This window comes from Acomys minous (assembly GCF_964271855.1).
Source record: "Acomys minous genome assembly, chromosome: 9".
NCBI lineage: Eukaryota > Metazoa > Chordata > Mammalia > Rodentia > Muridae > Acomys > Acomys minous.
In genome coordinates, this window is record NC_140490.1 from 108,220,529 (window position 1) to 108,234,651 (window position 14,123).

A 14,123-nucleotide genomic window follows, 5' to 3' on the forward strand; every position below is an offset into this window, starting at 1 on the left:
TAATGGGTGGTTACTGTCCGTGTTCAAACCAAACTGATGACGAGGATGTAGACAATAAAGGTTCTGTTCATAAAGTTTCAGACTGAAATGAGGCCACGCACTGAGCATCTTGAATAGAGGCCCTCTGTGTTACACTCTGGAGCAGAATTGGCAGAGTCTGTTCATGCCCTCAATCTTTAGGGGGTTAAGTTTTAAGGTGACCATTTAGTTAATCTGGTGGAAGGTAACTCAGGACAGCACAGTGCTCAAGTGTTGCATGGTTATTGCTTTCAGTTTGACTTAGGGTGAGAATCAAGAGTGAAAATCTGAGTGGAAAATTTTGAGACTCTTTTTCTTCGGCCAGAAGTGGATTTCCTTTAAAGTTGGAGCCAAAGAAGATGTGGTTTCTAAGGATCAGTGCCACTAGAGAGAAGCCAGTTCTGTAACTTAAGCTACTAAGTGACCAAATCAAAATTGGGTACACAGCAAGCAAGCCTGAACATGATGGGGGTCTAGCTTTAAACCTGCCTGAGATCTAGGGGAAGAAAATAGAAGAAAGAGGGAGGGAGGGTAGAAACAGTAAGATATAAGTGCAGGGATAACAATCAGGATATAATCTGAATAAATTGTAATAATAATAAATAAATAAACTCTGAAAGTAGACAGAAGGCTTGTTAGGTTGTTGACCATTTGGCTAAAATACTCATAGTAGGCTCCCATTTTAGAAAGACCCAGCACTTTTCACCTTGAGGACATCTTTTAAATCAGAAAGACCCCACCTATGACAGGTTCCACGGTATAAAAATGTAGGCATTTCAGTTTCAGTGTGAGATGAGAACTTCTGGATGCCCTACTACCATGGTATCAGCCAATGAGGTGTCTCCTCAAGGTTTATTTCTCTATATTCAGCCATTAATCAACCCTGGGGGTCCTGAAACCATGGTTCAAGCAGACCTGGACGCTGTAGCCATCCCACCAGGAATAAAGATAATCTAAAGAGACATCCTGTGCTCACCCACCTTGATTTTCAGACTTTTGACATGGTGGGTAGCAAAAAAAAAAAAGTTGAAAATTCCCTAAGAATCTTAAGGAAAAGGCTCAAGTCTGGTACCAGGCAGAGGAGGAACCTGTCTCCCAGCAGGAGATCTGTCAGACTGCTTTGTAGGACAAACCGAGCAGGAGACAATGATGGGTCAGTGAAGATCAACTGCTTATCTGTTAGCAGCTATTTAAACCTAAACCTTATTATTTTGTTTTATTTTTTAATTTGTTCACTTTACATCCCAATTGTAGCCCCCTCCATCACCACCTCCTGGTCCCCCCTCCCTCCTTCATCCATCCCCCTCTCCCTTAGACCTCAGAAAGAGGGAACCCTCCTCCCTTAACATCTGCCCCAGCCTATCAAGTCTCATCTGGACTGTCTGTATCTACTTCCTCTGTGGCCTGGCAAGGCCGCCCCACTAGGGGGAAGTGATCGATGAGTGGGCACCAGAACCCATGTCAGAAGTAGCCCCTACTCTCCATGTTATGGGACCAATAAGGGGTCTATGCTGCCTGTTTACTACATCAGAGCAGAGGGTCTAGGTCCACACCGTGCATGGTCCTAGATTGTTGTATCAGTCTCTGCACCACCACCCATCCCCCATCCCAGCTGGATTTATTGGCTCCATTAGTCTCCTTGTGGAGCTCCTGTCCCCTCTAGGTCCTTCTAGGCTCCAACTCTTCCATAAGACTCCTTGTGCTCCACCTTGAAGTTTGGCTGTGAGTCTCACCATCTGCTCAGATCCCCTGCTGGGTGGAGTCTCTCAGAGGACCTCTGTGGTAGGATTCCTTCCGGTTCCTTCTCTTCAACTGCACCTGTTGTCTATTCTATTTGCCCTTCTGAATGAGAATTAAGCATTCTCCCTAGGGTCTTCATTATTTAACTTTTTAAGGTCAGTGTATTGTAGTGTGGTTATCCTTATTATGTGGCTAATATCCGCTTATGAGTGAATATATATACCATGTGTGTCTTTCTGGGTCTGGGTTAACTGACTCAGGACGTTCATTTCTAGTTCCATCCATTTGCCTGAAAATTTCAAGATTTCCTTCTTTTTAATAGCTGAGTAGTATTCCATCGTGTAAATGTACCACAATTTCTTTATCCATGTTTTGGTTGAGGGACATAAAGGTTGTTTCCAGAATCTAGCTATTGTGAATAAAGCTGCTATGAACATAGTTAAGCAAATGTCCTTGTTGTATGGTGGAGCATCTTTTGTGTATATGCCCAAGAGTGGGATAGCTGGGTCTTGAGGTAGATCTATTCCCAATTTTCTGAGAAAGTGCCAGATTGATTTCCAAAGTATAAGCCTTATTTTATAACACCAAAAATATTAGGAGAGGAGCAAGTGAGCATCTTTATTCTTCTCAATATGGCTACAAAGAATACATCTCCTTTTTTCTGCTCTTTAACAATACTTTTCTTTGTAACTGGCACACTGGGGTTGGGAGGCTGAGTCTAGCTGAATAGGCAAGCCAAAACCCAGCTATCACCCCAACATCTCCATCACAACACTGCTCAAGCTGATGACAAGCATTGGCATTGCTCACATGATACTGGTTTTGTAAACATGAAACATGGAAAAATTATGATGTCATACAAGCTTCCAATATTTCAAAGGAAAACAAAGAAGAAAAAGAAGAAGCAGTTTAGGGCTAAATCAGAAGCCCTGAGAAGTGCACTGAGTGGACAGTGTGTGAAACTGGAAGAGTGAAGTCGAAGTTAAGAGTGGCAACTCCATGAAATTGGACAGGCCAGTCACATTGACCTTTTGCCAATGGATGCTACAGGTGGCTGACAGTGTCTACCAGTAAGGCCGTGAAGGCAGGACTATCCACAGTGCCCACGTGGCACTTTAAACATACTAATAATGAACTCAGAATCACTGATAATGCACTAGTGTCACATTAAGGAAAGAAATCAAAGCACTTCCTCTTTCTGTTATTTAACAAAGAAGGAGGCCAGGTGTAAGATGTCTAATTCACTCCACCTCTGTCTTCACCCTCTATGTCTGCCCGTGCTATGAGTCTAAATCTGTGCCAGCCTGAAGACAGTCATGTGAATCTATCCCTGTTCCTATCTCTGTGCTTGTGCCTGTTACTATTTGTCTGGACATCTATATCTCTAGCAAAATTCTCTCTCTTTTATTAATCAGCACATTTTAAAAAAATCAAGGGATATTTCACAGAATTTTACAAGGGATTAAGTCAATGACTCCACCTGACCCCCACTGACTGCAACTGACCCAGGTATCAAACAGTACTACAGGCATCAATACTTATCCAGCAATATCCATATATTGTATTTACTGTTTATGGTAGATATTTGTTTTATGAGATTGTTTTCAAGTTATATTTGTTGTTTTCAGCAAATGGTTGTCATACACATAGGGACATAGAAAAGTGCATTATTTTTTAAAGATTTATTTTATTTATTATTATGTATATAGTGCTCTGTCTGCACACACACCTGCAGGCCAGAAAAGGGCACTAGATCACATTATAGATGGTTGTGAGAATTAAACCATGTGGTTACTGGGAAGTAAACTCAGAACCTTTTGAGGAGCAGCCAGTACCCTTAACCTCTGAGCCATCATCTCTCCAGCCTGAAAAGAGCGTAATTTAACATTACATCTATGCACCAGTTTAGGTTATAAATGTTGGTTACTTGGAAAATCCTAGACAACCAAGACTGGTTGTCACATTGTTCTTTTTAAGGTGGGTTAAATGAATAGCCTAGGTGTAAAATAAGATATCGTTCAAGCTGTAATTGACTTCAAGTTATATTATTTACTCTAGCTGCAAGGTCATTAAAAAGTCACAACTTTGGAACTCCCAATGATATTGTAACTAATCTTAATGACAGAAAGGGAGTTGAGTTTACTATTGATACTTTGGGGTCTTGTTTGATCAAATTTCTCCAGGCTGCCCCTGCTATCCCTCTTTTTTCTTTTAAGTAGAGATGTTTACTTTGCACAATGATATATTAGAGTGTTATTCTGTTTTTTGATTTTATGAAACCTCATGGATAAGATTGCCTTGTATCCCAAAGGAGAGGTTGCACTTGGACTTAGAAACAAGGCTAGGCCTATCATAATGATAAAAGATCTTGAAGCTGGACTGGGTGCACTTTTGCACTAGGAGATAGGCATGACCCTCTGGGGCCAATGATAGAGTGCTACTGTTTAGATTTAAATGTCTCCAAAAGTTCATGTGTTGAATGGTTGTTTCCCATGAAACAGAACTCCTGAAAGGCAGTTGGAAATTTTAAAGGTGAGCTGCGACTAGGCATGCCCTCAAAGATTACATAAGACACTGATCTCTTTTTTTCCCCTCTCTCTGCATTCTGTAAGGTGGACAGTCTTCTTTAACATTGTTCTTATAAGGGCAGGCAGTTGTGCCAAGTAGAAATGGAGACCTCTGAAACCAGAAGGCAAAATAAACATTTTCTTCTTTTGTAGTTTACATTTTTTGAGATTATAAGATATTTACAATATGTGTCCCTTCTCTTTCTCTCCCCTCAAACCTCCAATATACTTCTCTTTTCTCTCTTTCATATACAAGGTATCTTTTTATTAATTGTTGCATGCAGGTAGATATAGATATAGATATATCCTTTTCAGTCTATAAAATGTACAGCAGATAAATATGTGCCCATCAAATGAGACTAGGAAGCGATTAGCCATTGCTATCCTGATTTCTGACCAAAAAAAAAAAAAAAAAAAAAAAAAGAGGACTACAACTAATCAAAAGAGATAAAGAGGGGCATTTCACTCTAATCAGGAAAACAGTTAACCAAAGAGACATTACTATCCTAAATCCATATGTGCCAAACTCTGGGGTGGGCAATTTCATAAATTAATATCTACTACCAGGTTTAAAAACACCAGTTAACATCAACCCATTACTAGTAGGTGCTTTCAGTATCCCATTTTCTTTAAACATCACCTGGACAAAAAATAAAGAGAAAAACATCAGAATAAATTGACATCATACATCAAATGGATTTAACAAGTAATTACAAAAAAATTACATTTACTTCTTAAAATTGATTTGTCTCAGGGACTTTGTTAAATAACAGAGAACAAATTAACACAGTCCCTAGAGAAGTCTTCTTAAATAAATTATTATAGTAATATGCCAATAGCCAAAAGAAAGTATGTTTGAATAACTAAAAGAAAATATGTGGACACTTTAATCAATGGAATATCAACAAAACTTAAAATTTATTCAAAAGAATGAAATTCTGGAATTGGGAATTACAATATTTTCACTCTCCAACTTTCAACAATAGATACAGAAATTGGCAAGGGGAAAGGCAAAATACAAGTTCAAATAGTAAAAGGAACACTTTTAGAATCAAGATAAACATAGAAGCTTTCAAACAAGACTGAAAATAACCACAAAATATCAGAGTTAAGGGACACTATGAACTACTTCACCAAGTCATAGAAGAATGGACATTTATTCCAAGTAAAAAGCAAACTCCTTTAGTATAGAGTATTTGTTAGGCTATCAAATAATTCTCTTTATATGTATAGAGACAGAAATCATACAAATTTTATATATCAACTTCAACATAACTGAAAAGCAAAAGAAAAGAAGACAACAGAAAAATTAGGAAATTTACAATTAGAAAGATGTTAAATGGGACACTTGTCAACAACCATTCACACAAAAGAAATCCCAAACAAAACCATTTTGAGATAACAGAAACAAAACCCACAATATATTGAAACTTATGAGATTCAGACAACATGCTGGTTGGTACTATGCTTGTATTTCTAAAATCTATATTTGAAAAGAACAAAAGCCTCAAGAGAATAGCCTATCTTTTTACCATTAGAAACAGCATAGAAAGTTAAAGGCAAAATAACAATAAAATAGTACATGAGATAAATTAGAGTTGAAACTAGGAAGAGAATAAAAAAGCAATACTCTGAAGCAGTAAATGAAACAGTTCTTTGGAAAAATCAAGACAATATTGGAGACTTTAGCCAGATTCACCAGAGTACTAAGGACGAGTCAAATGGCTGAAATCAGAATTAACAAAGAACATCCTGCTACCTACATCTCAAAAATAAAAATGAATAAGTAACAAATACTTAAGTATTGAGATGTTACAATAAACAACATAGATGCAATAAAAAATCCTAAGGATGCACAAATTATTGAAAGTGAACAAATAAAGAATAAAAACTTGAATAGACATGTAATAAAGAAAAAAAATGGATTACACTAGTAAAGATCTACCAAGTGCACCCAACGTCTTGACATTACAACATGTTCCAGTTTTGTTGCCATTGCTGTGATAGAATACCCTGAGGGAGAAAAATTAAGACAGAAAGAGTTTCTTTATTAACTTTACACCCCCAGGTAGAGGTCTATAATTAAAAGAAAGTTGGGAATGAACTCTCAGCAGGTAGTCACACACACACACACAAAAGCCAGGAGAGAATGAAGTCAGCTCACTTCCTCCAGTCTTGTAGGATGCTGGATCCAGTCCCAAAGAAGAATGATGCTCACACTTAAGCTGAGGCTTTCTATATCAATTAGAATCATAAAGATAATCAGCCATTCCCATAGGTCAACTTGATCAGCAATTCTTCCTCAAGACTCACTTCATAGGGGATTCTAGGCTGTGTCAGGAAGATAATTAAAACTAAGATCAAAAACATGATTCTGTTATGTACAGCTCTGTTAAGTTACACTGATAGCTATACTGGGACACATACAGGCTGCCACAGATTACAGTTGGGACATACCTGGTAAAGCCAGGCAACTTTATTTATGAACTATAAATGCAAAGACATACACCACAATGAATCATAAAACTCTCCACTACTGAGTAACAAATCCCCCAAATTACTCCACATATTCAATGAAACCCCTCTCAAGTTGCCTTACTTGAAGAATTTAACAAATTTTCCTAACATTCATATTGAAGTACAGGAGACACAGAAATGTGGAGAACAATCTTGAAAAAGAATGAAGCTGGAAAACACTACAGTTTCTGACTTCAGAATTTACTACAGTACTGTTGTAAGCAAGTAGCGGGATGCTTTTCATAAAACAGAAATACCAAGAAGTGAAGTAAAAAGTCCAAGAGGAAAAAAAGAAACTTTGGATTTATGTTCAATTTATTTTCAACAAGAGTGCTAGGACAACTCAATGGAAAGAAATTTCTTCTGAACAAATAGTGCTTGAAAACTCCCTGTCCAAGATTTCTGTCTACCACGGTGACAACAGCAAAGGTGGGTTAATATGTGCAGATACTGGAGTCCTGTATGTTGCAGGGGAGATAATAAAGCCACTCTGAAATAGTTTTTTCAATTCTTCAAAATACTTCGCATAGAAGTCATATTGAAAAAAAAAAGTAATATAAAAATCTCCTCCACACACCTCATATCACACGTAAGTGTTCTTAAACCATAGACCTCAGTGTAACAACTGAACTTATAAATCTCTGAGAGGAATATCCAGGAGTAAGTCTTTGTGACCCCAGGTTAGGCAATAGTCTCTTATATGTAATATCAAAACCGTAATCAAGAAAAGAAGGGAATGAAAGGAACCAATATATGCTTAGGACACCCTAAGACTGAGTCCTCAGCACAAAGGACATTTATTTGCCGCAGAGGGACATAGGGCAGGGAATAAAAATCAAAGACAAGATGAGGGAGAAGGGAGAAGAGAACAAGAGAAAGGGGGCAGGAGTATTTGTCCCAGAGACGCAAAAGACTGATGTGTCCCATATAAAAATGGTGACTTATAAAGATAAAAGGGGAAACCCCATGTTAGGACAAGGTATTTCATTCTAATTAGGCATGCTAAGTAGGTGAGCCAAAAGGGGCATTTGGTTGCTGGGTTTCAGTACATTGATAACAAGACCTTGGTAATCACCTGCAGAAGGAGGAAGTGGCCAAATAAGGGGATAGACTTTGGTGGCCAGCTTTAGGAATGTAACCTAATGGGATTCAGTATGGCAGAGGGAATGGGGGAGAAGGGCGTGGCCTGCCAGGGCCATGTTTACTATGTTCAGGCTGACTAGAGTCCCTTCAGGTAAAAGAAGAGCAAACTGAACTACATCAAAATAGAAACACAATTGTGTTTCAAAGTCATCACGAAGAATATAAAAGGAGAATTCATTCAAGTGGGAAAAAAAGTGTTTGAAAATATATAAATTGTACTCAGCCTATGTAAAGAAACCCTTATAAACAACAAAAGATGAGATTCAAATTAGAAGGTTGATCAATAGACATTTGATCAATAAACACTTGAAATGATGCTCAAATCACTACTTGCTAAAAAGTGCAAATGAAAAAGACAATGTGGTACCACATCCAGCACAAGTCAGTGGATGAAATAAATATTAGCACTAACCAGTGCTGGCTAGGAGGTAGAAAAACTGGAATTTTCATATACTGTTGATCATATATAAACTGAAACAGTAGATAATTCCTCAAATTATGTGTTACAATGAAATGATTTCACTCTCAGTTTTGTGCTCAAAGGAAATAAAGACGTAACTACAGAACATTCATACATGGATAGTAATCTAAACATTTTTATGATGACAAAGATGCAGGAAGCAACCCAAATATCCATCAACTGAATGGCTAGTTGAAATAAGGACATAAAAGAATGTTTTTTGGTCGAACAAAAAAGAGAACAAGGTCATTATAAATACTATGACATCATAATATATTTAAAATACTATGACAATAGTGAAAGCAGGTTTTAAAATATACATATTTTAGACCTATATATATTAACTGTTCAGAATAGTGGAGCTAGCTAGATAGACTGGTTAAGGGCCAGGGTCTGTTGGAATAAGAAATGAGTGCTATTTGAAATGAGCTCTCCATTGGAGAATTTGAAACAATTAAAGTTAGATAGAGGAAACATCCTACAATTTTATTGGTATACTTATTATTTGACATAGTGTTCTTTAAATAAGCAAATTTGGATTCATAATAATTATCAATAATCATCGTAAAAAATAAGAAATCATAGTAAACTTGAGTGCACTGGGCTTATAAAACATAGTGGTTTAGGATACAAGTTAAAAATGTTTTTCTGTCAATTTTCAAATGTTATTAAATAGAAAATTTCACAATAATGTTACAAGGTACAATTTTTAAAAGATTAATAAAAATAAAATAGCAAAGATAAAGAGCCTAGAGACTGTAAAAGGAAATGGCTACAAACAAACTTCTTTGAGCTACCGTATCCATGCCATGGTTTGCACTGGCTTACAGATATCACTTTAGAGAACAAAAATACGTCAAAAGTTTCTTTGAAACCAGACAAGAAATATTACTAAGATAAAAGGAGCCAGCTAAGATGAAAGCATATGGTCCTTTGCTATTTTCCAAACTTCTCAAACTTTTCAAAGGCATTTGGGAAGCAGAACAAAGCTTCAAGACAGAGCAAAAACTAAAGGGAACCATTAGCTGTAATAGAAATTGCCAAAAATAAGGTTGAAGTAATGTGTGAGGCCTTGGGTCTATCCTCTGAGAACTCTTGAAGATTTTTTTTATGGGAGCCTAAATTGAGGCACAACATCACTTCTCTTCATGTGTGTGGTATATTCGGACCACTGTTTGGTTCTTGGAGTTATTACATATACATGTGAGAAAAGCTAAAGAAAATACTTGCATTAATTTTTTACAAGAAATACAGTGGCCTCACTATTTTAGTTATAATAACCTACTTTGCTGAGAGTAGAATTTTAACCAAAGTAGTATTTGCATCAATTAAAAAAAAACTCTTGGCAAGGCTAGCTTTTGAGCAGTTGACGAGCTTGAACAATTATATTTGAAAACTAACCAAAAAGATTCTGCAATAGGGTTAGATGAAGTGGCTTTGAACCCACTGTTTTAGTAAGGTTGTCATTGTACTGGACCTGGATTCAACTAAGAAACACACCTCTGCATGGGTCTGTAAGCACATTTCCACAAACGATTTACTGAACCAGGGAAGACTCCCCCATAGCAGGTAGCCGTTTTCATCAACAGACCAGATATGAAGAGGACCAAAGAGAAGGGAGCGTGCTTCCCTTTTATCTTCACTTCTTGATGGCGAGCCACTTGCCCTAGTTTTCTTTCAGTTGCTGTGATAATCACCATCACCAAAAGCGACTTAGAGCCCAGCAACAAAGCCAGGGCAGGAGTGGAAACAGGAACCCGGAGGCAGGAACTGGAAAAGACGTCTGGAGGAATGGAGTACGTATGTTTCATGTACAGTCCAGCACTGCCTGCTCAGGGGCGGCCACTGCCCACAGTGGTCTAACCCACCCTCCTCCATGAATGAGCTGCCAAGAAGATCCCCCCACAGATATGCTCATAGGTCAGCCTGATGGAAATGTTCCCTTTTTCCAGACGTCTCTAGTTTGTGTCAAGTTGAAAAAAAAAATGCAGCCTAAGCTACTTCTTCTGCCACCGCCAACGCCATCACTGACACCAGAGCCCAGCTTCGTCTACCTCGACTGAAGCCCTGTACCTCTCCAGGAATCTCCAGGTCATTAGTGGCAAGTTAGGACTGCAAAGGCTTTCAGCTTCGTCCGGCACTGCTGAGCAAGTAGTCTAACCAGTTTGAAAATAGCTACTCTTAAGACCACTCATCCGGCATCCTATAATCCAATCTAGCCCTCCTCCCCTTTTCACAATATATGTTGACTGTACCAGTTCTTTTCCTCTAGAGTACCCTGACTACTACAGCCACCGACAGATTTTTAAACGCAAGTTTCTGAAACATGTGATGGGGCACGATAAGAGGAATAAGATGAGCTTTGGGATGCGCCTCACCGCGGAAACGTGGTTATGTTCCTTGCTCTCCCACATACTGCTTTTCTTATCTACAAATATAGAATGTTATCTTCCTCGCTGATATGCAAGAATGGTTAAAGAAAACCATACTGTGAGACACTCTTTGGATGACGGGAACACACAGTAAGACCTCCGTCTCCACGGTGCTCCCTATTTCTCTCAATAATGAATCTTATTTTCAGAGATAACAATGTAAACCAGGTTACCAGAGCAACATTGCTGTGACATTTTAAAATGTCCAAATAGTTACTAATGATTTTTTAATACTCTTTAGCCAACATGGGGTCTTGTCTTATTCGTTAATGTGAGTTAAAAAAAAAAAAAGACTTAAATGTGACACAAAAGATCAGTCTGAGAAACAAGATTTTCATCACTGTGCTGTTTAAAGTAAAGAGGAAAGACTGACCTCAAAGTGATCATGTAACAAACTGGCAAGATGAGAAAAACAAATGGAACATTCCAGACTCTTCCTGACCTCCCTCCTGCACAGACAGAAGTGGAAAGGCAAACAGTGATCACTTTTCACATTGCCGTACTGTCATTAAATTAGAGTGCTATACATATTTGAATAACCACAAATATTTCACATACGTATTTAGGTTGTGCTCTTAACAGTCTACAAAGTAGGTTAGCTTCAGATTCATACCAGTGGCATACAGTACAACACACTTTTCTTAATAGAATTTTAATTTTCCCTCCTGGATCATCAATATGATGAAACCTGTGTGTCTTGCTCACCTATTATTATGTTAAGGTTACTACTTTATGTCTGGTGTCAAGTTACTGAATGACTATTGGTTGAACAAGTGAACCATTCAAACTGGTTATACCAGTGACATAATAATCTGCCATCACTCTTTCAGCAGGAAAAGAGAGACCTTAGCCTTGAAAAAGCAGAGACTGAAGATCTGCAAATTCCTGATGGCTCTACCATAGACCAACTCAAAAGCTGTCATGAATACAGAGGGGTAGAAGTGTCAGCAATGAGTAAGGCAGGGACAGTCGTGAGTGTGTGTGTGTGTGTGTGTGTGTGTGTGTGTGTGTGTGTGTGTGTGTGTATGTGTGTGTATCTGTCTGTCTGTCTATCTATTTATCTATCATCTATCAATCTATTAGAGCAAAACCAAGTAGAAGAATCATTCCTTTAGAGATATTAAGTCCATTATGTTTGACCCAGTAAAATGTAGGAGCTAAAAAGATTTGCAGGAGGATACGGTTAATCGATCTTAGAGAAGTAGAGCCACCGTATCAGTATATTTTAATTTTGAATTGGATTGAGAATCTAACTTGACTTCATATGCATTTTCTACTTAAAACCACAGGGCTGATTCCTGTTCAGTAGGACTTCAAAACAGTACTGAGAGATGGGAAAGATCAGTTGCAAACAGCCTAGGGCATCTCCACACTGTTTCTGGGAATAATGTTCACATCAATCTTCTCATTCAAAATCTAAATTAAAACCCACTATGCATCACCTACTGTGTGCTGGGCAATATGTGCCTCCTTATCTCTTCCCAAGGAAAATTATATTTGTGTACATTAAGTGGGCAGAGGCTGATTTATTAAAAATAGAATGGAGTAAATTCTTCAGGCATCAGAAACATTTTAAAATTCACATCTATCATTTGTCTGTCCACTGTTAGAAACTTTATAGTCATCATAAAGTTGGGAAGAATACCAAACAAATTTACTACATGCCAGCTACTGCTTCAATTCATTTACATAGATTATCTCATTTGATCCCCCAGTGCAACTTATTCTACAGGTGCAATTATACTGCAATTTTACAGCTGTGGAAATGAAACAAGAGATATTAAGTGATTTGGCTAACATTGCCTAGCCACTAAGTTATGGATCAGGATTCACAATAAGCAGGCTAATTTCAAACTAAGGAATCTCTTAAAGCTACACTTGCACTGAGCAATTGGTAAATTATGACCAGGATTTTGACTTTGTTTTTACTTAAATGTATTATAGTGTGTTTCTTAAGTGTTAATGTATTTGCAAATTGTTAGATAAAGAGACACATGTTCAACTGAAGTTTTATTGGCAGGATCACGGATTTCAACAGCAATTTGGCCTTACTAACTTTAGAAATTAATGTGCCTATGGAACAATCTTACTCTAAGATGCAAAACTGCATAAAGCTTGTAATGTAATGTTAGTGCTCCTTAACATGATGCTTGCGTGTGTTAATGTATGAGTTGTTAATTAACAACTCATTAGTGGTCAGACATTTTAGTGAAATTAATCTGCATAAGGTCTTATTACTACATGAAACTGCTCCATTGACCTACTCAATTGTTTTCTCTTTGCTGTTTTATTTCATTCATCTCATCTGTATTCATTACTCATTCACAACCATGTGCTAAGTTTGTGAAGAAAGAAAAAAAAAAGTACATTATTCTACTCATAAGCATCTTACTCCCTTTCACTGAGCAACAAGCTTTCATACCACCAAGTATTGGATTTACTTAAAAACAGGTTGAATGCTAATGAACAGACTGAACTTTGTTTAAAAAAAAAAAAAACAACAACTATGTACAGCATGGATGAATGTGAAAGAGGTGTGCACATATCAAACACATGTGAGGTCAAAGGATTGACTTGAGCATCATTCCTTCCCTTCCTTCCTATTTGTTAAAGGGTCACTTTGTTGCTTGATGCTATCCTAGGAGCTTTCTGGGATCTTGTTTCTTCCAGCCACTCCTCTCACCTTTGGCACATAACATGCACTTTATATGGGTTCTGGCCGTTCAAACCTTGGGTCTTCAGTCTTTTGTGGCGAGCACTTTTACAGTCCCAAATTAATTCTTTTGTAGCCAGGTCATCGTTGTATGCATTGTAACTCCAGCTGAAGAGCCAGAGACAGATCTCTGGCAATACAGACCCCTAAGAGACCTGGAATTTAGGTGTGGGGCATAGGTAGGGAGATAACTCAGCTCGAAATCCACTAGCTGCTTACATGTAGAGCCACATAAATGGCAGCCTGCATCTAGCCCTACCCAAGGTTGGGAAGAAATAGGAAATACTCCTGGCACACACTGGCTAGTGAGGCTAGCCAAAATGAAGAGCTTTGGGTTCAAGAGAAATGCTACCTAAATGTTTAAGGTAGAGATTTAGCAAGGAAGACACTTGACACCATATTCAGCCCTCTATGTGCACACATGTGCACCTACTCTCATAGAACACACACACACACACACACACACACACACGCACACACACACACACACACACATTCAAACAGACTGCCCAGACATACATACATGACTAAAT